At 34.9% G+C, this 8,751-nt stretch overlaps 1 pseudogene; it reads right to left on the bottom strand.

The window, feature by feature from the left end:
- Positions 1 to 2,871: 2,871 nt before the first annotated feature.
- LOC148697663 (uncharacterized) lies at positions 2,872 to 3,685 on the bottom strand (annotated as a pseudogene).
- Positions 3,686 to 8,751: the final 5,066 nt, after the last annotated feature.

The raw sequence follows: 8,751 nt of genomic DNA, 5'->3' as shown, positions 1-8,751 counted from the left end.
CTAAAACAAATATGATGAGAAAAAAGAAAAAAAGATTTTATATTTCAAACATTTGTTTTCCTACTTTAACCCATTATTTCTAAGGGTGAAGTGCTAATTTAATCCCTAAAATATCTTCTCAGTGAAAATTAGGTCTCTTAATAATTTTTGCGATAAATAAGTTCCTAAATTTATTAAAAATTGCTAATTTCATTCCTAATATTATATTCAAAGCTATTTTATCTAATTTTTCGTAAACTTAAGCCACTTGACACACTTTAGAATTTAATACCGTCATTTTCTCGCCTATAAAGCCCTAAACATTTTATATATGTTGCGAATCTTACATCTAATTCATCTTCCAAAGTTAAATTCATACACTATTTCTTTACGGAAAATTACTAATCTACCTTTGTAATGTGTGTCACATCCAAGTAACATGACTTAAGTTGACAGAAAATTGAATATAGTAGTTTCAAATATGATATTAGGGATGTAATTAAACTAGTATTCGATATTGGTAACCGATATTTTTATGTCAATGGTGGCACACGAATAGAATGGCGTGCGTACATACGTGCACATTAGACAATCTTGTACACACCTTACTAAGGGAAACAAGTGTTCAATATTAGAATGATATGTGTACACTTGACAATCTTGTATACCTTACTGAGGAAACAAGTAATTAAACTACTACTTTTTATCTGAATCACTAGAAACATTTCCTATAAGAATACTGGAGGTATGCTATTGCCGCAACATCAAACATGTGTATCATGTGGTCAGGATATAATCCACACAACAACGCATCAATACCTGCTTCTGTCAATCCCTAAAACAAAATTAATAAAAATATCACTCATAAAAACTCAAATAAAAAATAAGAGAAAAAAAATCCAAACCCTTGCTTTATGCTCCCCAAGTTCCTTGCAACTTCTATGAAGTCAAGCAAGGAGTCTTCCTTGCTGCGATCAAATCCTTGAAACGAATAAGGTCTCAGGCCTTTCTTCCACTTTGGAAATACAAATGGCCCATGAATAGTTTTTTCATAACCAATCCATGCCTTCTCCAGTTTTGCTCTAGCCGCCTTCACTCATGTATTCGGCCCCTCACAAAGTGGGCTTTACCCTAATGTCTTGCAAGATCATCATCCATCAATGATGAATGTTTTTCCAGCAAGAACTAGATTGTGTTGTCTAATTAAAGAGAAAACACACATTATTTTTCAGCTATACTAATCAATGTGAAATTAATGTCTCATAATTTAAAATATTTGGGATACTTACAACTTTCCAGAGACGACACATGTTTTCATGTCGTGTAGCTATGAAGAAATTTTGTTCTTAAAAATATTATTCAGTAATTGATCAAATGCTTAGGATCTCGTTTAGCTTCACGACTTGTAGATTCTAGCATATGCGAAAAGCATAACTTTGTATCGCCTGCAAAAAAACACTAAAAATATTGTCACAAGATTAATATTTAAATGATCACTCTTTGTCTGGAGCTCGATATCCCTCATACCACACAAGATATCCCTAACATAATACAACAACAACATAAGATACAACAACAATAAAGAAAGCCTTACCCCCTAAGTATGTTGAGTCTCAAAATTTACCTAACTAATAGTAGCAAGTTCGAAAATAGAAGATGAGGATATCTCGCATTAAAGCAGGGGTTACACTTAACCCATGATTTTAACCAATCGTCTACTCTGGTTGTCAATAAGAACACGTGACCATTTTCGTCCTTTATCAAGAGTTACACGTATTTGCGTATTCTTATTGACAACCAGAGTAGACAATTAGTTAAAATCATGGGTTAAGTATAACCCTACTAATACGAGATATCCCCATCTTCTATTTCCAAACTTGCTACTGTTAGTAATGTAAATTTCGAGACTTAACATACTTAGTGGGATAAGGCCTTCTTTGTTGTTGTTGTATCATGTTATGTTGTAGTAGTTATATCATGTTAGAGATATCTTGTGCAAGAACCTACTAGTGGTGACGTTAAATGGGATATCAAGCATTTGATCAACAATTGATTGATATTTTTAAGGACAAAATTGCTTCGGAGTTGCACGACATGGGAACATGTGTCGTCTTTGGAAAATTGTGAGTATCCCAAATATCTTAATTTATAAGACATTAATTTCATATTGATTAGTGTAACTGAAAATAATGTGTGTTTTCTCTTTAATTGAGCAACACAATCCAGTTCTAGCCGGACAAACATCCATCATTGATGGATGATGCTCTTGCAAGACATCAGTGTAGAGCCCACTTTGTGACAGGCCGAATACATTAGTGAAGGCGGCTAGAGCAAAACTGGAAGCTTCATGGATTAGTTATGAAAAGACTATTCATGAGACATTTGTATTTCCAGAGTAGAAGAAAGGTCTGAGACATTATTCGATTCAGGATTTGATCACAGCAAGGAAGACTCCTTGCTTGACTTCATAGATGTTGCAAGGAACTTGGGGAGCATAAAGCAAGGGTATGGAATTTGGATTTTGTTCTCTTATTTTTTATTTGAGTTTTTATGAGTAATATTTTTATTAATTTTGGTTTAGGGATTGACAGAAGCAGGTATTGATGCGTTGTTGTGTGAATTATATCTTGACCACATGTTACACATTCCATGTTGCGGCAATAGCATACCCCATTATTCTTGTAGGAAATGTTTATAGTGATTCAGATAAAAAGTAGCAGTTTAATTACTTGTTTCCCTCAGTAAGGCATAGAAGATTGTCAATTGTACATGCTTGTATCATTCTAATATCGAATACTAATTTAATTACTTGTTTCCCTCGGTAAGGCGTACAAGATTGTCTAATGTATACGTACGCACGTCATTCTATTTGTGTGTCATGGCATAAAAATATTTGGAACACTGAATGATACTATTTCTCGATCCACTTTTTAATGATACTTTTAATGTTCAAAAATAGAGGAACTAACCATTAAACTTAATTTAGACCGGTAACTAAATTCCATACCTTAAAAAAGCAAACCCTAAATTTTGTTATGTGTGGGTAAAACACACACATGTAATTCAAGATTGGATCCCCACTCGAGTAAGAGACTACACAAGAAGGCCAATGCACAAACAACAACCCTAAACAAGGGAAAAGGAGGAAAGTTAAACACAACCCTTAAGCTAGGGAAAAGGAATCGACAACACAACCCTTAAACTAGGGAAGAGGAATGGACAAACAATCCATGTTTTTAGGAGATTTGCTTTTAATCTGGAAGTGGAACCGAGTGCTTGTGTCGCACAAAATGAAGATTTGGGTTTGGGTGGTAGTGAAGGAGCGAATACGGGTAGTAGACGGAGGAGGTGGCAGCAGCAAGGGCGGCGGCTAATTTCCAATTAATTGCTGTCTGTGATGGTTGTGCTGGTGAAGTTTTTAATGGTCTAGAGGAATTTAGGGTTTGGATAGAATTAGAAATGAGACGTGCGCAGAGCTGGTCCTCCCCCCCCCCGGGGGCGAAATTCCTCCTCGCCATTTTCGCCTCTCTCAATCTCGATTCCCTGATCCCTAAAACCAGCGTTGGTAACTAGGGTTTAGCCTGGGCGAATTTCCAAGGGAGTGCAAAAGCCCATTACATAGCCCATATTCAAAACTCTGTTTACGGCTACGTTTATTGTTGGGCCCAAAAATGTCACCCACAAGCCCAATCCCGTCTCAAAGTCAAATTGTTGTGGAAGCGTCACAAGCTGAGCTTAAATTCATGAATAAAGTGCAAAATGAAGAGTATGCAAATTTACGATCATGCCACACCAATAAAATAATAGTTTATTAGACGCCAAGCCTATACAAATCACATATATTTATCATGCAAATCTAATTTTCAGTATACTACTATGAAGTTTCTTCGTTTTCAATATTTTATACATTAAGTTTTTTTATTCCAATCTAATACCTAAAATAATAATTGTGGGACACTTTCATACATTCATTAAGCTTATTGTTTAAACAACCATTAACCTGTGTATGTGAGAAGTAAAATAGGGTGTAAGGATAGCACACCCCTTCGACTAAACCCCATGAATACTGACCGCTTAGTTGCATACAAACGATCATATGTTCAAAGCTCTCACAACTCTCAACACGGTTCACACTTACTCCAGTTGTATTATAAACTGGTCAGAAACAATATAGTAAGGGTTGACAATACGAGCAAAAATGTGTGCAATGACAATGAGATTTAAAACGAAAAAGCTAACATCTAACTTTTGAAGTGGAAGAATATGTAGCTAATAAGAACATCTGAATTCTTGAGCAATATTCAATAAATCCATATGAATTTAGCCTAATTGGGTTGAGCTAGCAAAAAATCTAAAACTTGAATCTAGGCTCAAACAAATTTTAGATCACAGGGTCAAAGAAATGAACTCACTCAAGCGCAGAGGAAGGCTTCTCATTGTGCTCATACAATGCAACCAGGACTCTTCCCCACATAAAAAATCACAAAAATATATGAAAAATAAAACAGAAAAAGAAAATGTGCTTCAAATTAGTCAATAAAAAGAACACAACCCACAAAATAAACCAGGAAAAGTCTCAAACTTTAACAAACCTTTGGTGAGGACATCAAGAACTCCACTGGATTCTAACTACTTCCTGAATGCGGAGGTGGGATGGGGGGTATTTTTCTGGGCTTGTTTCTTTCGATTTGGTCTAGCTGTAAGTGGAAGCTCTAATGGTTGGAAATGGGCCTATCTTGTTGCTGCTGCTAACGGTCCAAAAAAGATCAGCGATTCAAACCACAGTTTTTGTCATGTTAATCGATTGAATTTCTTCTTATTTTTGGGTAGTGTTCTTCGCACATAGATTTTGTTATATTAGATTTTAGATTAATCACTGACGGAATTTGAACCCAGGCCGTCATGCAAGGATTCAACTCCTTTCCACCACTGTGATAAAGGGCCATTTGCACATTTTTTTGGTATTTAGTTATTTACAAATGTTATACTTTGAAATGTTGATTCTCTTTATCATAATAATTTGCCTTTTTATTTTTCCTACCTTCCCGCTTATCTCATCACACGTGGAAAAGAAAGAAAAAAAAACTATCATTCGAACAATGTCACTTAGAAATTTCAAAAGAAGGGTACCTACCAAACGCTATCATGTTGGAGAAGAATTTAGAAATAATAAAATAACAGAAATACAGAACCAAAATACTTATACTTTATTATTAAAAAATACTTGCAATACAGAATGCAATAACACAATAATTACAAAAAATTAAAATGATACTAACTTGGATACTGTGATTGTAAATATATAGGATGTTTCACACCCTTTCAAATACATGTTCAGTGTATTTGAAAGTACACAACTCTTTCTAATAGTTGTGTCTTTTAATCAAAACGTACAACTCTTTCTAATAGCTGTGTCTTTTAATCAAAACGTACAACTCTTTCTAATAGATGTGTCTTTTAATCAAAACGTTTTTTAATTAATAAATTAATTAAAAAACTTAATCCGAAAATTAAAATTAATGAATCTGATTAATTTTAAATTCCAAGGCCCCTTGTCTTGATTAATTAATATTAATTGTATTTAGGCTATATTATATTCAAGCCTAATCCACACAACCATAAGGCCCAAGCTTTCAATTCATTTCCAAATGGTCAAAGTTCTAATTACTAAGAAGAAGGAATAAGCCTATATAAAGGCTAGTAAAAAAATACTGTTGACCAATGTGAAACAAAAGGGTCTCAAACTCCTACATATCAATGACTTGCTCCACCGCAAGCGAGCAACAATACCCAAAGCAAAGATACCATCGAAGATCACATGTATGGCTTGTCGACAATTCTGACACAAATTCCCAAGAGCTCACCAAAACTTCCAAAGAGGTATTTTTGTTCGTATAAGCGGTGGAGAAAATCATTGACAGTATTGTAGTGACAATAGTTGGTACCTCTCTATAGAAATTTTTGAGCGACATTGTTCGATTGAGGAATTTAGGGCTTTTTTCTTTTCTTTTATATGGTGGACTGATGTTTGATTGGGCCAAAAAAGGACGTCTTCAATGATGTAGGTAATTGATTTGAATATTTCTCAATATAGAATATCTTTGTTAGTTTCTTCATTATAAGTTTCTTACCCGACTAATTAGCTTAACTTAATCAAAAAATAAAAAAATAAAGAAATTATTTCAAAAGAAACTTCTTTTCTCCCTAATAAACATTTTTGGCTGCCTCATTTCATATATGTTCCATCTTGTTAGTCCTCTGAGAATGAGATGCTTCACAGTCTGTGCCTCCTTCCCATAGACAACAATCTCACTTTCTCATATCCGATGCCAAATTAAGGACCTGTTGCCTGCAGTTACAGATTCCCCCTGCCATTTTTCATATCGACTCATTGGTGCAGGTAGTAGGAGACTCCTCTCATTCACGAAAAAAGCATAAAAAATTTGAAAAAACTGGCTCTCTTTTTTATCTCTTTTTATTCGAAGCCATGAGGAATGAAACTTGAAAGCTTTATTTTGCAGTTGTACAATAAGTCCTCCCCTCTGAAAACATTATTTTCATTTTTATGTGCAAGAAAAGCAAGTTTGTGTTGTGTGTGTCCTACCAAAAACAGTGTGTCAAACATATGGGACATGCTTCTGTGGCCAGTCACATGGTTAGTGCAGCACAGGGAAAAAAAACAAAGTACCATATAATTACAAGTTTTGCTCGGCAAGGGTCCTGCCCCCACCTGTAGGACCTACAAGCATATAATAATTTCAGTTTGACTATCATATCGAAATAAGTGACCCTCTGATGTAGTATTATATCATAGGGATGTGATATCCACATATTCATTTTTACTTCTCTCACACCTTTTTAATTTTCGGCCGTCGGATTGGATGAATTGAGGAAGATCAACAGACATAAATTAACAAGAAGTGTGTAAGAAGTAAAAAGGGATGTGTGGATAACACACCCCTATATCATATCATGGTGCATTTAACTATTAACATTATACTTTGATTATATGATCCCATGACTGTCGTTATACGGCTGGTGAGGACCAAGGAGTGTCAAAGGGATAACCATAGGACGTTGGATACTGCCCTAGAGTCTTCGACATCAACAAAAGCCAAGTCAAATGAAAGAGCGACGCCGCATTAAAAAACAGTTAGTCGCAAGTTAAAGAACCACATCTGGACCCAGCTACAAATCTCGAACCTTTTGACAAAAGTCAACCTGTCATAGGCGCATCAAATGGACTCAGCCGACGCTCTACGTAGTCTGACTATTACGTCATTTTATTAATACTATAGTTTCATGGCATATTAACTGTTATTCGCCTGTTTTCTAATACAATTACATTTACCATTAATACGATTATGTCATGTATCTATATTATAACAAGTAAAATATTAACATTGCATAATACAATCCCGTTAAAAAAAATCTCTCCATGGGCTAGGGCCCAATGGCCATGGGATTGCTGTGCGAAAATGGGAATGTGGTGTGACATTTCAAGCCGAAAAATTACAGACATGTGGAACTGTGCATGTCATATTGAACAGTCTCTGCAGCAGCTTAGCTGTCGTTTTGACCGCAAAACCTAGTCATAAAATTTGGCACCCTCTTCTATGTGCTTCGACTCCCACAATCCCACCTCCCACCACTTCAATTCTAAACAAATGGCTGGTGGCTTGGTTAAATTATTACTTCAGTAAACAACTGAACCTTTAAGGATCCTCAGCCACTCAAGGCTATGGGGAGGAGAACAAAGCAACGAGAGTATCATCGAAATTGTTTAAAACGATTGCATGCATGATTTAGAACGAGTGAATGTGCATATATGGATAATGTATGAACAAAAATAAAATAATAGGGGATCAATATCAATGACTAAGATCATGTGATTATATGAGTTGTTATACTTGCCGTTTCCAATGCTAATACTAGAAATTTATGTGATCTCTATGAGTTAAGCGTTCTCTGATACTAAAAGACTCAAATCTTAAATTACGTAAAAATATAAAATTAGGGGTTTTCCATTGCAACATAAACTCAAAACTCAAATTCAACTTTTATTATAAGAGTAATGCTAAGAAGACTATCTTTTTAAACATATTTTGTAAATCATGTATGTGATTGTTGATGATTGGATTACTACATAAGTATAGATTAACGTTTATTTCATTTTAGTGATACATCATGTGATTTGCAAGTTTGGTATAAAAATTGGTCTAGCATTACTCTTATTACAAACTCGGACTTGTATTTGAGTCATGTCATGACAACCATCATTCTTCATTTTGCAAAACCAGCCACATGTGTTTGAGCACCTACAGATTAATGTTGACAAATATATCTAACGACTTAAATTAAGTAGTTGAGTTCTAACATGTCAAATGTGTGTGTTGGTATGAAGTGTTATTGTGTGTCGCACCCCATAAATATGGCACTTCCTAGTGTTTACGTAAGCATCCATATTCATCCTAAATTCATAATACTCCAACAAAAAAAAATTCATCCCAGTACAGATTGCCTTGAACATTGCATGGGAAGTCAATTTTGATGCTTGAATGCTTCTATGCAAGTCTGTCTTTTAGCTAGGGTTTGATATAAAGGTATCAATATTTACAGTAAACAAAACAGAAAAACTAAAAGAATGTTGAGAATGAGTCTCACATTGATGGGAGAAGGGATCTTGCATGGACTTATAAAAGGTTGGGATAGTCCCTATATTGCCAATTGGTTTTATGGTGGAACCTCAACCTTTTTTTATAGTATCAGAGC

The sequence above is a fragment of the Pyrus communis genome, chromosome 4 (genome assembly GCF_041283825.1).
Source record: "Pyrus communis isolate YQ-2024b chromosome 4, ASM4128382v1, whole genome shotgun sequence".
Classification (NCBI taxonomy): Eukaryota; Viridiplantae; Streptophyta; class Magnoliopsida; order Rosales; family Rosaceae; genus Pyrus; species Pyrus communis.
The sequence above is the reverse complement of the archived record's forward strand: the minus strand, read 5'-3'. Positions and strand labels throughout refer to the sequence as shown.